Genomic DNA, 21,400 nt, shown 5'->3' with positions numbered 1-21,400 from the left:
GGTACCAGTCTGTGCTCTGGGCATCTTTGGCTTGCAGCAGGTTCCCAAGCCTGGGCAGCCTCTGCTTCTCCCCACGGAGCAGCATTTCTCTGTGTGGGGCTTCTGCTCGAGGACAGGAGCCAGGAGCTGCTCCTCTCCTTCCAGTTGCACGCCAGCACCCCAGCTTCGCTGCAATAGCGTGGCAATAAAACGTGAGTCTCTTCCTTTGGTGGCCACAAAGAAAAGCCAGGGGGGATCTGCCAAACCAGGCAGTGCCCAGGCTAGTGCTGTGCCCTGTTAAAAGCCTCAAAATCCAGGTCATAAAGTCTTCCTTGGCACCCAAGTACCACCAGGATCCCAGTTTCACTAAGCGTTTACTGTTGGCCAACACAGACGTTTTTAAGTGAATAAACTGTTTGCAAAAGTATTTCCTAGAGCTGTCCCTGTCGTGCCCATGTCCTCACCCTTCCTGTATTCTCCTCAGCAGCAGATCCAATTTCTTTCTTTTCATGCTGAGTTTGCTCAGAATTACAAAGAAATAAATAAGCCCTAGCGATCTGCATGACCTCATCCTGAAACGCTAATTCGGACAGACGGTTTGAGTTCATTTTAACATCCCTCCAGCTCGGAAGAATGAAGTGAACGTGCCTTTGCCCTGCCCGGCCGTCTCCGTCCGAGCTGGAGGGACCACAGAAAATCACATCCCTCCTCTCAGGTGGGGGAGCGCAGCAAACCCCCAGCCCGCCACCCCACGCAGGGCTCGCTGGGGGGCTCCGCTGGGGCGGCGAACCATTTTCTCCCTCCCAGAACAAACCCCAGATCATCCCCACAGCCACGGTTGTGGGAGAAGGGTTTAACCTAAAGGTAGAGGAAAAGCAGCACGAGTTATTTGGTGTCAAAAAAAAAAAAAAAAAAGAAGAAAAAAAAACCCAACCCTGCTTGTATTTCAGATTTCTGACAGCATTTACGCCTTCCCAGCCAAACTGGAAAGAAAACAAACCCAGGGTTCAATGACTGAAAAAATGCTGGATTTGCTAAAGAGGGTGAAGTACCTTGCCCTGGCTGGAGGGAGGGGGGAAGGCTGGCCGGGGCCCAGGGCAGCCCTCCCTCCCAAGTCGCTCGAGTTATCAAAAAGCCTGAAAAATTTCAGCTGAATCAGAACAGTTCCTGGCAGGCAAGTGAGATGTTTCTCATAAGGAAAACATCCTGGTGCAAACACGTCGCATCGGCTCCGCTGCCAGCGCGGTTCCCGGGGAGGCGACATGGCCCCCGCCGTCGCGTCCCCTCCGCCCTGTCCCCTGCTGCCGCGGGACGGGGATGCCGAGCCCCTTGCCGGGGCTGCTCCCCGCCACCGCCGCCCTCCCGGCCCCCCAGAGCCACCGCACCTCCCTCCCATCTTTTTTAGCTTGTCAATGAGGGGAATAACCTTGTGTCGGGCCTCCCTCTGTACTGTACTGCTGCCTCTATCAACACTGAGAAATTGCCTCAGTTCTTCCTAATTCACAAGAATTAAGGGTTGGGTTTTTTTTTACATCATCATCATCATCATCATCATCATAATATTAGAATCAGAATTTGGCAGGGAGAAGAAAATCCATCCCCATTTTGCAATGCTCTGGAAACTTCTGCTTTCTACCTGCTTCATAGAAACGTCCTTGAGCTTAATCTTTACATTCCCCCCAAACCCCACCTTCGGGGAGCTGCCCCACCGCCCCGACCAGCGTCTGAGCCCCAGACCGGCTGGATCTGCTGGCGGGGGCTGCGCGCATCCCTGCGAGCGCGGGGATGCTCTAAGTGAGCCATAGACCTTGGGATCCCCAGTTTGGGGTTTTTAAGATCTGTGGCGTCTGTAGGAAACCTCTAAGTCAACAAATCGCAAGGAAATAGTCCAGCATGCCACGTGTGCAGCAGACCCGCCCTGCTCCCCCCCATGGCTGGACCCCAAATGAGCAGCCCAAGGGTCAGCCCCAGGTGGGAAAAGAGCAGGGTGAGTGCTGAGGGCACAGCTGGGGGATTAATTAATGGCTAAAGGAGGGCTCCCCAGGTGGGTTTTGTCAGGGGAACTCCTATTTAAAGGGTGCGAAGGGCCCCTCCCTGTAGGCTGGGAGTGTTCTTGGTGGAGGTAAGTGCTGGGGGAGTTCTTGGTGGAGGGAGGTAAGTGCTGGGATGGGTCTCTGCTGAGTGGACTCTAGGTGCACCCAGGGAGTGGGTCCAACAGATACGGGTTGGCACATCGCTCCTTGGCTGGGGACTCAGGCTGGGTTAAAGGGTCCTGTGAGAGCAGGGACCTGGTGGGCTGCGGGGAGCGTGGTGGGTGCTGTGGGGAAAAGCTGCTGGGTGCTTCTGGCCTCAGCTTGCTGAAGTGCATTTGCAGTGCTGGCTTGCTTTGGTCTGTGCTTGTCGCCCTTGTGGTTTCTGCTGAAAGAGCTCTGGAGAGCTGTGTTGCCTGGGCCTTGGGGGCTCTGCTCTGCTGCAGAGAAATCCTATGTGACCTTGGAGAAGTCTCTTCTCCCTTTGCCTTCAGACTAGAGACCTCTTCCCTAGCAGGAGGAAGAATTTGGCCTTAGCTTTGCATCTCTAGACATACTGCTGGTGAAGCTGCTGCAAACTGGTGTGGTGCTGTCATTGCAATGAAGCCCCTTTGCTTTCTGCCAGCTGCAGCTCTGGGTTGTGTTGCCTACCTGTCCTTGGCAGAGCTGAGAGTCTCCCCAAGCTGCTTTTCCACCCTCTGCCTGATCAACACCGAGGCTGGGACTGTGTCCTTCCTTCCCGCGTGGCAGCTGGGGAGTGCAGGGCATGAGCAAGGCTGGCTTCACCTTGCCACGGTACTTATTTTGTTGCTGATGTGGTATTTCGTGGGTGTGGAAAAATGCTTTCAGGATCATTATGGAAATGCAGGGCTCTTCCAGACAACCACTCCTTTTATTAGCTGCTGTGCTACGATGCTGTGTTTTCTCTCCAGAACCTGCTGTGCTCCCTGTGGCTGTGCCAAATGAGGAGGGTGCTGAGTGGAGCCACATGGCTGATGGGGTGAGGGGGGAGATGCAGCAACTGCTTCTTGGCCTTCTTATCGCCTTTAATTGCTGGCAGGGAAGCTGCTGCCTCTGCCTACTACAAATCCTGCCCAGCTTCTGCCGGCAGGCTTTGCTAAGCCAGGTTTTGCTACTGCAGCTAACCGACCTTGCTGCCTACTTGCATGGTCTTGAGGGCAGAGGAGGTGACACTTTACTTGGCACCAACTGTTTGCAAAGCGAGCGTGTTTGCCAAATAAGCGTGGTGCTGCTCGCTTCTTCTAGTAAAGCCTCTGTGCCAGGCGGCTGCCGTCACTTCAGACGGGGCTTTTCGACAGCGTGGGGCTTCCCTGGGCCTGGCGTCACCTCCTGGGGACAGGCTGGATCGGGGAAGCTTTGGGCTCTGCTGTGCTGAGGTGGCTGGCCCTGCAAAGAGCAGCCGCATGCGTTCCAGCCCCCCTTTGGTAGCTGTGCCTGGTTTTGGGGGGCAGCTGCCCTCCATGCAACCTGCCCGGCAGGGTCTGCGCCCCAGGACGGACCTGCGAGGCTGTCTATCTGTCCGTGTACTTGTGGAGCAGCCGGCGTGCAAACGGGGCGGCTATGGGTGATGGAGCCGCATTTATCCCTGCATCTCCGGCGTTTTGCAAAGCTGTCCCCCGTGTCCCTGCCTGCCACCCCCCCTGCCCGGGCCGTGGGAACGGCTTGGGGACCGCTGCCTGCAGAGAGCCCGAAACGCGAGCCTCTGCTGCCCTCTCCTGTTAGCGCTGCCTGCCAGCCACCCCGGCCCGCTCCACCGGGATTTGGGGCGCTTCCAGGCGTGCTTCCAGCCCTGCCTGGCAAACCAAGGCAAGGGAAGCCATAGCCGGAGCGGTATGGATGTTTTCCAAGGGAATTCCCCCTGTGCCATAACCACAGCGATGAAGGTTGCTGCGCATCTGAAACCCCGCCGGCGCGCTTTGTCCGCGGGGCTGAAACCCCGCAAGCCGCAGGGCTGCGAAGAAGGGCGGCCTGGCTCCGGGCACCTGTTGGGTTTGGTGCTTTCCAGTTATTTTATTTTCATGCTTTAGGGGTTTTTAACATTGCAATCTCAAAGCAGAAAGTCCTTTCCAGTAAAGGAAACTTATTTAAGAAGCATCAGGACAGGATCCTTCCAAAATGCCTAATAAGCAGGCCAAATAAGTCAAATGACCAGTTTTAAAACGTCTTTCCTCCTCCTAAAATACTATGCTATTGGGAGATGTGGTACAAGTCCCCTTTGATTAGGAACAGTTTTCCGGCCAAAATGTAAGTGGCTGGAGGTTTTTGACCAGCTCAGTTAATGGCCGGCACCCTGTGGGTACCTTCGGCACAGCTCCTGCCTTTTTGTTTTCCGCAAAATAATATCTTTGAACTCTCCAAACTTATGCTCCTTTAACTTTGGGGTTTCTGCTACCTCGTGGGGGGAAAAACAGTTTTCAGGAAAATGACCATTTTTGGTGAGTAAAGGCATTAACAGAAGGAAACTGTGCAGTTTAAAAGCCACCTTGGGAAATGTTTTTGGGAGAGCCCTCAATGTGTGCAACCCCATACAAATGCGAAGGGGAAAAAGTCCTTTATTGCAGTTTGTGCATTTATAAAGTGAATATCTCAAAAAAAACCCAAAGGGGGGCCCAGATGGAGCTTGGAAGGTTGGTGGTGTTTCTGTTCTCGTGTGCACGCCGAGAGCCCTGCTCCCGCCATCACCGTGCGGTGATTGCCTACGTGTGTCCTGCTGGGACCACGCGAGGGATGGACGGAGCTGCCTGCTCCTCAGCCCCGCTCGCAGGCAGGTTGCTGCCACCTTCCAGGGTGTTTTGCTGCTGTTTTCTCCCTGGAATACCTGGATTGTACTGAATACCCGACTTGGTTTCCCCTTCCCAGTGGGTGAGGAGGTGGCGTTATCCCTGCTTGTAGGGGGAATGGAGGTCGGGGCCCTGTGTGCCCCCCCCCCCCCGATGCCAGCCCCAATGGCAGCGCTCGGGTGGGGAGCTGGGTTGAGCAGGTATTTGTTTACACGGTCTGGGGAACCACAGTGGTGTTACTTATTCCTGCCCTGGCTGGTGTCCCGGCAGCTCCTGGACGCTGGCAGCTCGGCGGTGCCGGCTAGGAGCGTGGCAGACACTGCTGCGTTTCACAGCCCCGCTCAATGCCCTTGTGTCTGCTCCTCCAAATATTCACACCTCCGCAGGAGCTTGGGGATGGGGGAGCCACCAGTGTGTGGGGTGCACGGGATGGGGGATGGCCCTGGGGCTGCAGGGGTGTCCCCAAACCACCATCATCCTGGACCCCCCCCCTTGCAAGCTGTTGCTGCGGGGGGACACAGCGTGGGTCCGGCCGCCAATTTGGGCTGGGGCCATGGCCAAGGTACACAGGACACGTCTGGGAGCGAGCACTGGCCAGGGTCGGCTTGCTGCGCCCCGTCTGACCCAGCTTTTCAGCCCGCTGCTCCATCCGAATGCCTCTCACGTCCTCCCCGCAGGCTGGGAGACGTGGCATGGGCTGCGGGGGGCACGGCCGCTGGCTGGCTGGTGGGACGCCCCTCTGCATCCCCTCTTCCCCAAGCCCCGCTCGCTCAGGGCTGTCGGGTTCGGCCCCTGCTCTTACCCTTAAGTTAGGTTTTCATTTGCACGCGTCAAAGCGCAGGTTTTCGTGCACAAGGTCTCTCTCTGTGCCCAAACCTTGGCTTTATTGGCATAAGTACGTTGGTCCATGGAGCGCTGATGCTGAACAAAGCTTACAGAAAAACTACCCCGAGGAAGCAGGGAAGGGGCAGAGGCATGGCCCTGAGCAGGAGGGGATCCTCATGTTGCTTGAAAGCTGTGGATTTGTAAGGCTTATGCCTACAGGTGTATTTAAACTTAAAGCAAGAAGAGTAACCTGGCAAGCGGCTGGCTACGTGGGTCTGTGTGCTTGGCCATGTGAGACAGCAGAGCAGCAAGAGCAAAGAGCTGGATTTTTCTCCACTCCAGCAATAGGGAGGAACCCCTTAGTCCCAGGTCACCCAAGGCTGCCCCAACCTTTTAACCTAGGGAGCTGAGGATGCAGAGGGGAGTAATTCAGCTAGTCACCCATCGCTGTGCCCTGCTCTGATCCCTGCGGCGAGGGCTTTGCCAGGCTCCTTGCTCTTGAGGGGTCTGGGGGATGGCAAGGCAGCCAGGCTGCCCGTCATCCCCCGGTGCCTGCCAGCTCCTGCCTGGCTGCCATAAACCTACTTGAAAAATGTCCCCCAGATTTGGAGGGATGAAAGCTGTTTGAAAGGATATGCAGGATGTGCTGGGTGAGAAATCTTAATTAATATTTAAATAGCGCGGTGGAATTTGTCTAAATCCTGCTAGATTAAATGCAGGCATGGTAATGGATGAGCTTGAATTTCCGATGGAAATTGCAGTGAGCCATGCTGTACAGAAATACAGTGGCCAAATGAGTGCTCAGAAGCTACAGTGCCGTCAGTGTTTGGTCCAAATGCTGATGTACAGGGGCTATGGTGCTTTTCTTCTTGATGGGAGTTATGTTTGTAGTTTATCCCTTTAGCTATGGACAAAACCAATAGCAAGGGGAAAACACTGAAAGGTGAAACTCAAAGGGTGCTTGTGGTCACCAAATCTCACAGTTTTCTTAAGTGCCTCACTGGAAACGATGGGGATGTTTCCTAGAGCCCCTGGGTGTACTGTGAGGGCTTCTCTTGTCTGTACAAAACAGGAGGAGAAGGAGGATTTCCCTTCCTGCAGTGAAAGGCAGGCAATGACAGCTTCCTGTTAAATCCCTTAATATTCCCTGATTTTTCCCTGGGTGCGCACGTTCTCAGTCTCGAGCTGCAGCTTTTCGCAGTGCCTTTCCTCCAGCCCAGCCAGGGCATTTCTGGGAAGAGCGGGATGAAGTCAGGACAGAGGGATGCATTTATCCCCCCGCCGCTTGCTGGAAGGCTGGGGTGACATCACTTCGCCAGTCACTCGCACCATATTAATTTAGCTGCACCTTATTTTGGAGAGCTGGAGCCTGAGGCTTTGCCATTTCCTATGGTCTCCTCAAGCTGGCTGAGGTTTCCTGGCTGCCAAGACAGAGAAGCAGGCAACTTTTATGGCAGGGCACCGGTGAAACCCAGCTGGGGATGAATAGAGCCCAGAAATAGAAAACCTGGAGCTGCTCCCCTTGCAGAGCAGCGCTGCCCAGGCACGCTCTGGCTGGAGGAAACCAGAGAGCTGGAAAGCATCTCGCCCTGCCCGCGATCCCCCGTCGGGGCGGGCCAGGTCTGCGGGGATGGTGGCTGCTGGCCACAGGGATGGGCTATGACGCCCAGAAATGTCCCCGGCTGGCCTGTGGGTCTCCCGGCTGCAGAGCTGCACCCTTACTGGGAAGCTGGGGCTGCGGGTCCTGCAGGGCTGTGCACCCTGCAGCTCCCTCCTTGTGTTGGGGTGCTGCATTTGGTTTGGTGTGGGTTTTTTGGCACGGTTGGACTGAAGGACTCTCTCCCTGCCATCCCTCCCCGCAGGCGGTGTGCCCGGATCACCTGCCGAGGGGAGGAGAGGCTCTCGCCGGGGTGCCCGGAGCGCGGTCCAGCTGCGCATCGCCCTGTTTGCACTGGGTGAGGAAACACCCGCTGCGCTTTCTCGAGCCTCTGGCACTCGCAGAGGAAGGCCGCTACCACCTCAAAACCATTTGCAAATAGCTTCTGTTTGCTCAGACAAACACTGGAAAAAATATATAATTTTTTTTCTCGCAGCAGCGTGTTTATTGCCCTCTGTGCTTTAGCACAGGCTTAGCCCTGAGCGCCGTTGAGCACCGTTTCTAATTGTCTGCTTTTAAGCTGGCCACAGTTTCAGCAGTTTTTCATGAGCGATTTTTTTCCAAGCAGTGTAAATGTTGCCCTTAAACCTGGCTTTTCTGTGTTCGGCTCTGCCTCCTACCCGCCCGCAGCGGCGAGGAGAGCGGGTTGGAGAGCCCTCCGTATTGTTTAAGATGATGCAAACTGGGCTGGAGAGGGGATCCCCCTTGCTTTCCCAGGGCAGGGGTGGGATGCCAGTGCATCCGCAGGCCCCCTGCCCGAGGCTGGCAGTGCGCTCCGCGGAGAGCCTGGGAACAGGCTTACATCCACCATGGTGTGGACTTCGCATTGAAGTGCGAGCTCAGCGCCCATTGACTCGCGGGCTTTACTTACTGTATGCACAGCTGGAGGAAAAAATAACTCCCTGGTTGAATCGCATAGTTAATGCCCTACCTGAGGAAATGTTTTTTCCTGCCTGAAGTCGGAGCGAGGTCTGGCAGCTGGGTGAGCAGAAAGAGGCCTTAAGGCTTGGCCGCTGTTTGCTCAAGCAAACAGCTGTGGCAGTGTCGGATGTTACCAGCTCCCCCAGTCGCTTCTCAGAGTCCCTGTGCTGGTCAGGAAGGTGGGGAAGGTGCCCTCTCCTCCCCATTTGATATTTGGTATTTTGCATGGCATCAGCATCTCTGAAGCAGGGATGCTGTGGTCCAGGGGCGCCTGTCCTCCCGCTGTCCCTGCAGAGCATCCTCTGCCAGGGGCTCGGGAGGGCAGACAACTCTCAAAATTGCTTTTTTTCACCTTGTTGAGCCCTGCAATGTGGTACCTCCAAGCCACAAGCCCCTCTGAGCCCAGTGACATGGGCACCTGTGCTGCAGAAGGTGCATGCATACAATGCAGCTCCATTTGGTCCTGCTGCGGCATGCTCCTACTGCTGCTCCTGCTCCGATGCTCCTCCATGAGCTGGTTCAACTCGCTGACCCAGTAAAAAACAAGCTGGGAAAAGGTGGATCTTCTGCTGGTTTAGTGAGTTAGAGCAGCTGGGCTGGTGGTGCAAGGACAGAGGTAAAACCCCGTGGCTGAAAGCGGAGCCAGGAGCATCCCTGTGCCCTGCTGCCAGCTGCTGCGGGGCTTGGTGCCCATGAGCCAAAGGAGAAGAAATGTGATTCTTTTTTTTTTTCCTTTTAACCAAATGGCTTCAGCTGGATCATGGTGCTGCTGTGTCTTGAGCCATCACAGGTTTTCCTTTGCTCTGTGGTGCATTAATTATAAATACTGTGCAAACTGCAAGGTGTTTGTAGCCCCAGGGGAAGGGTACCATCTCCAGTCAGTGATGCAGGTGTGTATTTTTGCTGGCCACCTCCAGGAGCAGCATAGCCCAGTGGAAAGGGCAGAATTTTGAGCATCGGCTCGTCCTGGCCCTGCTAACAGACCTGACTTCTCTGGACCTCGGTTCCTTCATCTGCAAACCAACATGATGCGCCTCGTACCCTGCGGCTGGGAACGCGCCAGGTATTACTAATCCAGATTATTACAATAACGTGTGGTCCGGTGTGTAAATTTGGAATGCTTCCCTGAAGAAAATCACTCAGATACTAAAAGAAAACATGGGGTTTTACTGTGTTGGGTCAGAGATTTCAAGAGTTTGAATTTGCCCAAATCCTGTGAAATTTCAGTGGGATTTGGGAAACAAATCTCTTAAATCCTGGTGAAAGGGGTTTCCACAACAGCAGTGGTTTTTCTTTCTCCCCCTTGCTTTTATCCAGCAGATGAACAAATAAAAACAACGGAGAAAGCGATGGGAAGGATGATGCGAGGGGCAGGAGGCTGGTATCTAAGCTGTGTTATTACAGAGAAAATGACCTGGCACTGAAAGAATTAAAATAATGTCATTCCTGTTTGCTCTGGCTCATTTTTAATACGCCAGTCACCTTGACATTTCTAAAAGAATTTTTCAAGTATGTAAGTTCAAAAATTATGCAACTTGACAAAAGCAAGGGGGATATTTGAGGCTGGTGGAATAAATTGGGAGCTGGAGGCAGTATGTGACCTCTGGCCTGCGCGGGGAGCGATGCTGGTGGGAGCTGGGCTGGATGGGGCTGGCTCTGGCACCCGCATCTGGGGGGACGGGGGGTGTAAAGGGGTAAGGCGAGGGGATGGGATGGCTTGGGGCTATCCCTGTGTGCCAGTGCTGGGCAGACCAGGGCCGTCTGCTGGTGACACTGCGATGGATGCAGTCTCAGCCCAGCTCTTCTAGGGATGCTTTGGGTCTTTAACAGGTTGCGATTGAAAAATGGTGTGGGAAAGCAAACCCGACTGGCCAGTGGCCATCCTCCGGCATCCCACCATCCGTGCTGCCCCGGAGACCCTCCGGCACATGGGCTGGGGAGGGGGGCCAGGCTGCCCCGCTGAGCCAGAGTAGGGGGGCTGGGGACACCTCTGCACCCCCGCGGTGCAAGCCGAAGCTGGGCGACTGCTCGTGCAGCAGCCGTGGAGGAGATCATTTGCCTGTGTAATTGTATGCTTTGCTGTTAAGCGTATTGATTCTGAAAAGTTAATCAGACAATTTGGAGGTGCTATATCTAAAAATATAAAATCCCATTAAACTGATTAAATTAAAACTGAATCCATCTTAAATAACCCCATGCAACTTAAAATTGTTGAAATAGCATATTGTATTCAAATAAGATTATTTCAGTCAAACAAGGCTGCGAGGAGCTCTCGCCCACCTTGTGTGTCTGAGCGGGTGCCCGTGCTGGGAGCAGGGATCCCCTGTCGTATGATGTGTTTTGGGACCATGGTGACGTTGGTGGGGGTCTCCTGGGGACAAATCCTTGGGCAGTGATGCTGGGGACAGGGCTGTGACTGAACACGTGGCCACATCTGTGTGAGGGATGTATATATAGCCTTCTCCTTGCAGCTGGGGGAAAATGTGGTGCTTAACAGCAGCCTGTTCCTGGAAACATCAGGGAAACACCAGGTTATGGGACTGCACCTAAGCTGTGGTGTATTTTCAGGTGGTTTTTATGCATCATGCTGAAACCTGAACAGCTTCTTGAAAAGGATGTTTTGCCGTGTGTTTTTCAAAGTGACTGGGAGTCCTGGGTGCCCAACTTGAGATGGTGCTTGGGGTCTGCTCATCAGTTTGGAAGCCAAAAGGATTTTGCTGTGGATGTAATGGGTACTTTACAAACCCGGAGGCTCCCAGCTGCAGGCAGAGCAGCGCAGGGCACAGCTCTTGCAGCACTGGAAGTGCCCCGGGAGGAGCGGGGGATCGGACGGGATGGCTTGTTGGCTGGTGAGCGTGCCTGGCACGTTGCCCCAGTATGCTGCGGGTAGCCAGGGTGCCTCGGGGAGCGGCACGGCCTGCGCAGGGCGGATGGCTTTGCCCCGGGGCATGCCCTGCCCTGGATCTCGCAAGCCAGCAGAGCAAAGGCCCTCTGACAAGGTCAGCGCCTTGATTTAAGCAACACCTTTGCTAGGAGGAGGGAGGAGATGGCGTGGGGCGGCCGTGAGCTTGGAGCGAGCGCCGATCCCCGCAGCGTTCCCATTCCTGCTGTCCTGCGGGCCGCAGCCTCTCGCTGTGCCACACGAGCTCCCCAAATCAGCTCTTCTCCAAATGAGTGCTCGCTCTTGGCACAAGGCACCCGGCTTTGGGAGCAGCCCCCTGGCTCTGTCGAAACGCCAGCGTGGAGTATCGGGCCGAGGCGGCAGCAGGAGCTGATTTCAGCTGTCTGAGGGACAAGAAAAGGTTTTATCTGCCAAGAGCCGAGTTCGGGATTGTTTCTGATTGCATCACTCAGCTAAAGCGCTGCGGAGAGCTGTACGCCTTATATTGCCTTAGCGATGTTATCGGCCGGCACCCGGCAAAGCAGGACTTGTGACTCGGAGATAAGTGGAGGATTGCTTAGTTAGTTTGCTTCCAAATTTGTTTATTTTCCCCTTTCTGAGTCTACCATCTCTCCTTCTTGATAAGTTCAGATTGTGAGCCAGCCTCTATTTATTTGTAAAGAAAGCACTCCTTTTCACCTTTACAAGGGAGCAATAGTAATAATAATCGTGTCCCTGTGGGGGGATGAGCGCTGGCTCCCGTCTGCCCTAACGAGGAGCTTCGGCCCCGTCTGTACCGGCGGGCTTCCCGAGCATCCCGCTCCAGCTGGCCTGCAGTTTGCTTTGGAAGGTGCTTTCCCCGCTCTCCTGCCAACCTAAAGGGCTGCTTTTCCAAATAGGATGGGCACTGGCACACTGAGCTCCCCGCTATTGGAAGCAAGCAAGCACACAGGGAAGTTTTATCGGCGAGAATGGCGGGGGCCTGGTGAGCGTATCGGTGTGCTAAGCGTGCCGCTGCCTCCCTGCCTGCGGGCACGCTCTTGCACACACCTTGCTTTATGCACAGGGCTGCCAAAGGCTGGGAGAAAGGCTTTCCGTAGGCAAATTGTGTCGCGTTGCTACTATAACCTCCAGAGAGTCTGAAGGCAAATGTAGGTGGCTGGGGACCACGTGTAGGCAAGTCCGAGGGGTTTGGAAGGACCCAAGGGCTTTAATCCTTGCAGGGACTGAAGGAGCAGAGCAAGCAGCAGGGAGGGCTGTGGGTGCCTTTCTCTTTTCTCCAGGCCCTGGCTGATGTTTCTGCCTGAACCTTCCCCTGCTCCCTCCGAGAGCATGTTTACCTTTGCTGGCCCTGCGAAGCGGGCAGGGGAGGTATCAGCATGCTAAATTTCCAGCCCTGACCTCTGCAGCACTGACATGCTGCTTTATCTCCTCTGCAACCGCAGGGCTGCTTTTTGCAGCATCCCGAACAAAGGACGTGCCAGCGGCTGCCGTTTTTCACGGCGTCGTTCATGGCTGCGAGCTGCCACCGGAGAATAAATCCTGTCCCCCCTCGGCAGCAGCGGGGAACCTTCCTCCCAAGGCTGTTGGGTGCGTGCCAGCGCGAAGCCCCCCGTGCTGGGCCTAATCCCGTGGCCCAGGGAGAGGAGGGGAAGCGTCCCTGTCCCCTTCTGCAGCGGGGGACTGGGGTGATGGGGAGCCCATTAGCATCTGTATGTGGGGGAGCAGCGGGGTGCAGGGGCCCTTCCTGAATCCACATCCTGGCATCCCTGCCCGCCCAGGTGCTGTTTGCCCACCCGAGATGCCGGGGCTGGAGGCAGCTGTGCCTTTGGGGCCAGGAAGCAGCATCCTCTTCATCCTCCTCCTCCTCCCGCCCCGGGGGCTCTGCATCACAAGGCCCGGGGTATTTCCTCGGGCTGTGTTTGCCGGGGTCCCCGGGAAGCTGATGAGGTGCTAATGTGGGGATTGCCGGCGGCTTTTCAGCCTGCAAACCCCGGAGGGGGGGACCCGGGGGGCGGCGAGGTGAGAGCAGGGATGCTGCGGGCAGGAATGGTCGCTGTGGATTGGGAAAGCTGTCCTGTAAGTGGGTCTTTTGTGATGGAAGCGGAGAGGGAAAAGGGAGGGGGGGGGGTAGTGAAAGTTGTGTGCTGCGGTGAAAGTTGTGATGCTCGGGTACCCTCCCTCTGCAGCACGGGCAGGGAGCTAGCAGGGCTGCGGAGGTCTTGGTCCAGCAAAAGGCTCCCCGCAGAGCAGAGGATGCTCGGGCGGACGGGGCGGCCGTGGGTGGGAGCTGCCAAGGGGCTTTGGCTGGCTGCCTGCGCCGGGCATGGCTCAAACCCGTCCGTGTTTGCAGTGGAACAAGGCCCGGGTGGGCAAAGTAGGGCGATTGGTTGCTGTCAGCAATGGTGTCGGTGCCAACTGCCCTGCCGTGCAGGTGGGCAGAGCTTTGCTGACGCAGCCTGGGCAGGGGATGCCGCCGAAGGCCAGGTCCCCTCCGACGCGGCGTGCAGAGCCCATCAGTCAGGGCAGGCTGAGATGGGGATGGGGACCGGGGTGCAGGTGCCTGCAAGGACCCTGCTGGGACTGGCACAACCAGCCCTCAGCAGCCCCGGGTCCTGGTGGAAAGAGGTCTGGCCCAGGAGGGTCCGTGGGCTCTCTCCCTTCCCCTCCCCATGCAGGCACAAGAGCGAGGGAGATCCCAAGTGCTAGAGCTAAGGAGAAATCGTACCTTTCTTTCCTTTTTATCTTTTTCAGCTTTTTGTGGTCTGGTCTTTTCTTACATTTTTGTTGCTTGCTCATCACTATGCTCTGACCTTTGTTTGCTGGTTAAAGAACAAACGTGTTCTCTGGGGTGTCTTTTGGTATTGAAATACGTGTGACGCATCCAGACGCCCATTCCTCCTGCTTTAGTGTATAAAAAAACATGCCCACAGCATAAAGCTCGCCATGTAAACCATACTCCGTGTACTTCATTTAGTAGCTACCGGTGGATAAGGACGTACAGGCAGCCCATCTACAGATGGGTATCTGTGGAGATAAGGGCAAGCCTTGCTGTCTGCATATGGAGCCGTGGCTGATGAGGTGTGTAGTGGTCCTGTGTCCCTGCAGGAGTGGATTTAGCTCCTGGCAGGAGACCTCGGGGAGCTCAGTCTCCCGCGCAGAGATTGAATTAGCTGGGCAATGGGGCTGGCAGCCGCAGGAGAGGGCTGGGGTACGGAGACTGGGAGGCTGCTGCCGGAGATAAGCAGTGCCCTCGCTTCCCAGCCGGGGTGAGCACTGGGTGGGACTGGATCGTCGTGTGTCCCCAGGGAATGGGCCTCCCTAGCTTGGGAAGAGAAGGGAAACCCAGCGGTTCTGCTGCTAGCTCCCTCCTGCTGCGTGCGAGCACAGCCGAGCCCCTCGGACGGTCACCAGCACGGCCCGTCGGGGCTGGCTCTCTCCCAAACGGGCAGGGCGATTCGGCAGTTTGCACTCATTCCTGCAGCTCTGCATCTGCAAATATTTGGAGGAAAATATCCACAAATGCTGTAGATGTCATCTCTTTTTATTTTTTATATCTCTTTTTTTCCAAGCTGTAATCATTTGGTTATTCATGAAAAAGAAATATTAAGAACCTGGGGATGCTCAGGTGCCTTTAGGACCAGCCCTGAGGTCCTGACCCATGGCTTTGCCCCTGTAGGACTGCTATTGCCCACGGAGGCTGGCAGAAGCCAGCAGACCCTGCGAGGAGCTGCCAGCTCGCTGGCCCACGTGCGTGCCACGTGCTGGTGGCCCGGTGGCTGCCAAGATCCCCCTGGCGCACACCTGGGGGGGGGGGGCTGCTGCCCCGCTCCCAAAGAGGCACTGCTAGCAGCAGATGGAAATAGCAGCAGCTCTGTTGATTTACAACCACAGCCCTGACTTTAATGGGCTGGTTTTGCTCCCCGACAGCTACGCATTCGGTCTTTTTTTTTTAACAAGCCTCTTTTTCCCTGCGTGCGACCCATTAGCTCCTCGAGCCAAGGGCGCGCGGGGAGGCGAGGGTTCGCCCTGCGTGCTGGGGGTACACGCGAGCTGCTCTCCCCTTTCAAAAAGCAAACTGGCATGCTATAAGCATAAAAGGCCGTTGTCTGCAGGGGTCCCTGCTCCCCTGGGAGAGGCAGCCGGCGATCACGAGCAGATGGGTGCTGCTGCTCCCTGGTGAAGGGCCGGCGGGCAGTGGCAGCCCCAGAGCCGGCCCTGGGCGCCCCAGCCGCGCCGCAGGGTGATGCCTCCCCACGCCAGCCCCGGCAGGAATGTTTGCTGTCACCGCAGCCTGCGGCGAGGAAATATTTTCCAAGCAAAAAAAGGCCTCCCAGTGTATTTTGTGCTGACGGCTTCCAGCAGCCCTCTGTAGCCGTCTTGTTCTGCCGCTGCCGGGACACCTACCCGGAGGAAGAGAAGAGGCGAAGGTGGGAAAGCTTTAAAAAGCTCTGGTTAAGTTTGTTCCACCCTGGCCGTTCCCCTCTAGAGCGGGGCTTTAGAGGCTGCAAAACAGCCGGCGGCTGCTCGGGGAGGGGGCAGATGGCTTCCCGTCTGCCTCGGGTGCTCAGAGCCCCCTGCCCAGCGTTGCCTCCCAGGGGAGGGCAGGAGAAGCAGGGTACCGCACGTGGTGGCTCCGGGGATGTTAGGGGATGCCCCGACTCCTTCCCAGGCTGGGCTGCGAATGTAGGTCAAAGCCCTCTCCTCATTGAAATCCAGTGACGATGATGGTGTTACAGGTTGGGCTGAAATATGTACCTCTGGGTCTTTACTCTGGCACCGAAACAAAACGTACTCAGAAAACTGTGAAAAATAAACCCAGCTTGTGAATGCAGCTGATTGGAAGTCTTTCCAGCAGAAAGTGCTGTCCGACCCATGTAAAATCATTCCTCGGGCATGTGTTGATTTGGGCAATGTTTCCTCTGAAAAAAAAAAAAGATCAGAGTGAGGGGGGAGAAATGTTTGGAGAGAGCCGGAGCCACCGCCTTCAGCGGAGCTTTTCCATCCCCGCTGCAGAACAGCTCTCCCTTGGAAATGCACTTTATTTAGCAGCCTAAATGCACTTTATTTAGCAGCCTGCTGCCTGGTACGTGCTGCCGTCGCAGGGGGCAAAACAAGATCCTCTGCCGCGGACTTGGCTAGGATGCTGGTCCCTGGTGGGGATGTTTCTGCTGCCGCCGCGCTTTCCCCCAAGGGTACGGGAATGCGAGTTTTACTGGGAGGGAGATGCTGGCTTAGTTTTAGGGGGGGGGGGAAAGGGTCTGGGCAGCATGCAGGAGCCAGCCCCTGGCTGGGACGAGCCGTGGCGGTTGCAGCTCGGTCAGCCGGTCCTGCCGGGCACGGGCAGCTTCGGCTCGTGGGCTGCCTTTTCCAAAACCCGCCCCGTTTCCCACCAGCCTCCTTGCAGCTGTTTTCGGGGCCGAGAGCAGGTGCCCAATGCTTGTCCTCGAGTTGAGGAGGGTTTTTTTTCATTGGAAAGATTTTTTTTTTTTTTGATCAGAAGAAAGGATTACTGAGCCAGATGAACATTTGTTTGGCAAAAGTTAAGTCAATCATGCAGTCAAAGCTTTCCTGGATCCCAATAGCACAGGTTGAGATTTTTTGCCTGGAAATATGTGGGGTGGAATTAAAATATTGCAGGTGGCAGCAAACCATAGCTCTAGCGATGGATGTTGCTGGCCCATGGCAGAGGCAGGTGTCCCTGGGATGGGGGAGCCCATCCTGGATGGAAAACACCACCGTAACCTGGCTGTGCCGAGCTCAAGGTGGCAGGGGTACGGCACCAACCCCTCGCCCCGGGGCAGGCTCTGCATCCCACTGGTGCTCATCGCACAGAAATGGGCTTGTGCGCCCGCGGCTGACCCCGGGCAGATTTATTGGGTGATCCTGGGCTGCTATTAGTGGTCAAGAAACCGCAGACTCACAGACAGGGTCTGAGTCCCAGGCAAGCTCCGATGTTTTTTCGGAGCAGAAATCACTCCGGCTGTTTTGCCGGCGGCTTTGCCAGGGACACCTCGTTCTCCGGAGCCGCCGGCTCCGGATGGGGCACCCGGGCAGATGGGCTCCCCCGGGAGCGGTGGGCTCCCCCTGCCACCCCCCTGGCAGCTTGGGGGGGATGGGGGTGACGCAGAGGCTCTGAGCAAAGCGTGCTGCCCCGCTCCCCGAGCTCGGAGGAGCCGTCGTGCTCGGTGAGTGGTTCGCCCTGCTATTTATACCCGCTGCGCGCAAGAGGAGCCTTTCAGTATAAATGAAGCTATTTTAAAGGTCTTGGCCAGGTATAACTGGTTTAAACAAGGCCGGTAATGACTCAGAGGGCTATAAATGTCCGTCAGAGTCCTCAGCGAAGCTGTCGGGGACTGATCTCCTGGGCAAGCAGCCTCCCGTTGCGATGCAAAAGCCCGGGCAGCCTGTGCGCGCCGCCGTCCCTGTGTTCCGACACCGGCCCCACCGACAGCACCCCCTCAAGCTCCCTTCATCCGTGGCCTGAGGGCTCATAGATGTGGTTCCTCCACGGTTCTCCTGGGCTCTGCATGGGTATGGGCCCTGCGGTCCCCACATCTCCATTCTCCAACAGAGGCCATGCAGCTGCATCCCTGCTGCAGGCTGAGCATCAGCAGCTCCCGATGGGCTTGGGGACAGTGGGATGCCCCAGCAACTGGTTTGGCTGGTCACGTCTCTTTGGTTTTATGGGATTGTTAAGTCTTTTGTAACTGGGTCCCCGTTTAAGGTGATGGGAGTGATGGGCTGGACCTTGGGCGATGCGCTGGACCACCCTGGGCTGCAGTGGGGTTGCTTTATCCCACTCAGTAATGAAAGGCGCTGCGTTCCTCCTCCCTTGGTCTCTATGGGGGCTGAAGCACCTTCAGGCTGCGCCAGGCTGGAAGGCTTCCAGCAGAAAGGGGTTTTGTTAGGAAATAACAGGGAATTTTTAAAGCAGAGGTTTTTGGGAGGAGTCTCTATATTCAATTTTTCTGTTTGTTTTCTTATTGTAAACCCAAAGACATTTCAGTTTTCAGAAACTGATAATTAAACATTAAAAATATTTCCCCTGAATGAAACCAAAACCTGAATACTTTGGTCAGCCAGGTAAAACTAGCCCTGCCTGCCAGGGCCTTTGGGGACAAAGCTAACGAAAATGTCCATGGCAGGACTTTCCTGGGAGGTGAGGAAGACTTTTCTTCCTTTCTTTTTTGATCTGGAAAGTCAGCATCGCTGGCCATCTCCCTCGGCACCTCCTTCTCCCTCCGCTGCGTGAAAGCAGGGGAGCTGGAGCGGCCCCGAGCGCCGGGATGAATCCATTAGCTCCAGGTTTTTCACACCAAGCCTTCTCCCCTGGACATCATTCCAGATGCCTGCGCATCTTGTTTACCCAGCAAAATGTGCTCGTGGAGAAAACCAGCGCCGGGGCATCACGTGGGCCACGGTAAACAGCCAGCAGATGCACTCTGTTTATTTTGCTTCAGAGCCTTTCCAGAAGGCAGCGTTTTGCTGGTGGGCTCCTCGGAGGGGGCTTTTTCCCCATACCCGCATCCTACAGGGTGGCAGATGCCCGCTGCCGGCAGCCCCGCCGGGGCTCAGCGGCAGCTGCGGTCCTGCCGGCGCCCATCACGGCATCCCGGGGTGCTGTGGCCCAGTGAGGTCCCTACAGTGGGCTGGCATCGCACCCAGGGGCTCTTTGCAAATGCTCTCAGGTTTCCCAGTTGCTTCTCAGGAGCTCGTTGTCCCCATCGGTACCGAGGCCGACAGGCACCGAGCATCCCGCCGACGCTGGTGAGCCGGGGGGACCTCCTCCATCCCCGAGGAGGACAATAATGGGACTTTATTTCCCCCCCGTCACATTCTTCAGGCACTTCCAGGGTTTTATTTTACCTTGTGGTGCCAACTGCTGATTCCAGCAACTCGTTACCTTCACTGGCATGTTGAATAATTACAGAGTGGGGAGAAACGTTAAAATAGCACCTGGAGGACTGAATACGCCAAAAATAGCCCCGCTGGCCATGTCCCGACGGGCCGCATCCTCGGATACGCTTGTGGATGAAGTGAGTTTGTCTGTGACGGAGTCCCTGAGAACCTGGGACCGGGGGATATCGTTCCAGTATTAAAAAGATAGATATCCTTGGGCCCTTGATCAGATATTAAAATTACTAATATTTTGCATACTCCTGACTCTTCCTTTGTTAGGCTTGTTAAAGCCTTGGAAAATATTTTCATGAATTAAGAATCCCCATTAAATGTTGAATCTAATTAGGAGAGACTTGGCTGTAGAGTTCTTCAAATAGTTAAGTCAATATTGCACGGTGTAATTGTGGTAATTCCCCGGCGGTGCCGCGGCTGACGCCGGCCTGTTTTAGTGCGTAGGTAACTCCGCAGATGGGGGGAAAAAGCTCTCCCCCCCCACGGAATGTCACTTATTTCAATGGCTCCCATCTGAATCCTTGAATGAGCAAAGGATATTGTTTCCTGATGTGCCCTGCCGAAATTACAGGAACCCTGGAGGCATCCTCGGAGCAGGACCCTGCTGTGCCGAACCCATCCTGACCGTGACCTTGGGCTCAGGCCATGCTGGAGAGCTGGGCTCCTTTTAGCCCTGCCGCAGGGCTGCCCAGAGGGCTTTGGTGAGGATGCTCAACCTCTCTCCGGCGTATTTCCCCAGCTCAGGAACGCGAATCATCCTCTTCATCGTCATCCAGTTGTCTGTTCTTGCTTGAAGGAAAGCTCCTAGGGATGGTTCCAGCCCAGCAGAGCCCCTTGACCTTGCAAAGGGCTCCTTCCAGGGATCCTGAAGGAACAAACTGGGAATAAAGCCAGGGAGAGGGAGTGCTGCTGGCAGCGCACGGCACAGGGGCCACAGCAGCTCCCCTGCCCCGGCTCAGACCCAACCGCTCCCGCCTCTTCCTCAAGTACCTCCGTGCACCCATTCCGCCGTAATTTTCACGTCTTATCAGGGGAAGGCCTCAATAAATCCCGACGGTAGTTGCGGTGGCACTGTACAAGCATGCCGGGCCGTCTCCCTTCCTGGCAGGCCGGTTGCCTTTTGTCTCTAACAAGATCTGCAGCCGCGCGGGCTCCTTTTGCTTCTTGTTATTGAAAAGCCTCTCTTCTTGAGGGCAACGGCTGCTTCTGTCTCACAGGAGAGCCCCTTCCTCAATTAAAGGGGGGAAAAAAAAAAGCCAACGCATTTATTTTGAAACAGCAGTGCAATTGGGAGAGTTCATTATATTGGAGTAATTACGATAATTATCAGTAGAAGGGAGATAATTACCCTGTTTGTTGTTGAGAACAAGGTAAGGGGCTCTTTTTTTGTAATTATTATTGTCTTTTACAGAGACCAGCCTGGTTATGCGGTGTGGGAGCACAGAGGAGGCGAACGCCAGCACCGGGGCTTCACCCTCTCCCGCCTGAGGGCATGTGGTTCGTTGCTGCTCGGCCGCCGGCTGTGGCTACCTGCTCACCTGCTCGCTTGCCCAGCCCCGAGCCTCAGCTCAGAAGCATCCTCCCCTCCCAGCAATGCCCTGCGCTGCCCTGCCGCTCACACGAAATTGCCATCGCAACCCAGGCGGCTGCACAGGGTGAGTGCTCGTCCCCGGGAACGCCGGGAAGAGGGAGCGGGATGCGCTCGCTGGCATCATCGTTGGTGCAGGCGGTGGGGACGGCCAAAGCGCGCCCCGACTCCTGGCAAAGCTTCGCGCCGGTCGCTGGCCTCCTACCCCTGCGAAAGGAGAGAAGGCTCCTCGAGTCGTGGCTTCTAATGCAAATAAGAACGTAATTTAAAAATTAAATTTAAAATAAATATTAGTTAAATATTAAAGAGAAGAAATAATTTTTAAATGGCCGGCGTGTTTCTCAGTAACCCAACCAGGTATGTTTAAATAAGACACTGCAGAAAATTTTCAATTTTTACCATCCTAGGTATTTTAAAAAATGTTTCTTATAAGGCAAGCGTATATATTTTTCTGCTCTCTTAAGAGCTATTAATTTTAGCAGGCTTCCTCAGGCTAGCGGCATGGAAGGCTGCCCTTGTGGAAGAAGGGAGAAGGCGGTGGCGGCTGCGGGCCCCGGGTGATTTAGAGGAGCGGAGATCCCTGTTGCTGGCTCCTGGCCTGGTCCCGCAGCCAGCCACCTTCAGGCAAGCCGCCGCCTTTGCCCGGCCACGTTTCCGAATGCAAATGCTCGCGTAGCTCAGAAAGTGCGTGTCCTCGCGGTACCGAGACAAAGCCTTTGTCTGAGCGGGAGGACGTGGTTACGGTAGTTCCCCCTCGTCCCCGAGGTGCGCACAGCACCGATGCTCTGGGCACGCAAACCGGGA

Source organism: Nipponia nippon, unplaced genomic scaffold, assembly GCF_047370975.1.
Source record: "Nipponia nippon isolate SJK-2023a ecotype South Korea unplaced genomic scaffold, ASM4737097v1 scaffold_4, whole genome shotgun sequence".
NCBI classification, from domain to species: domain Eukaryota; kingdom Metazoa; phylum Chordata; class Aves; order Pelecaniformes; family Threskiornithidae; genus Nipponia; species Nipponia nippon.
Note: the sequence above shows the minus strand (reverse complement) of the source record.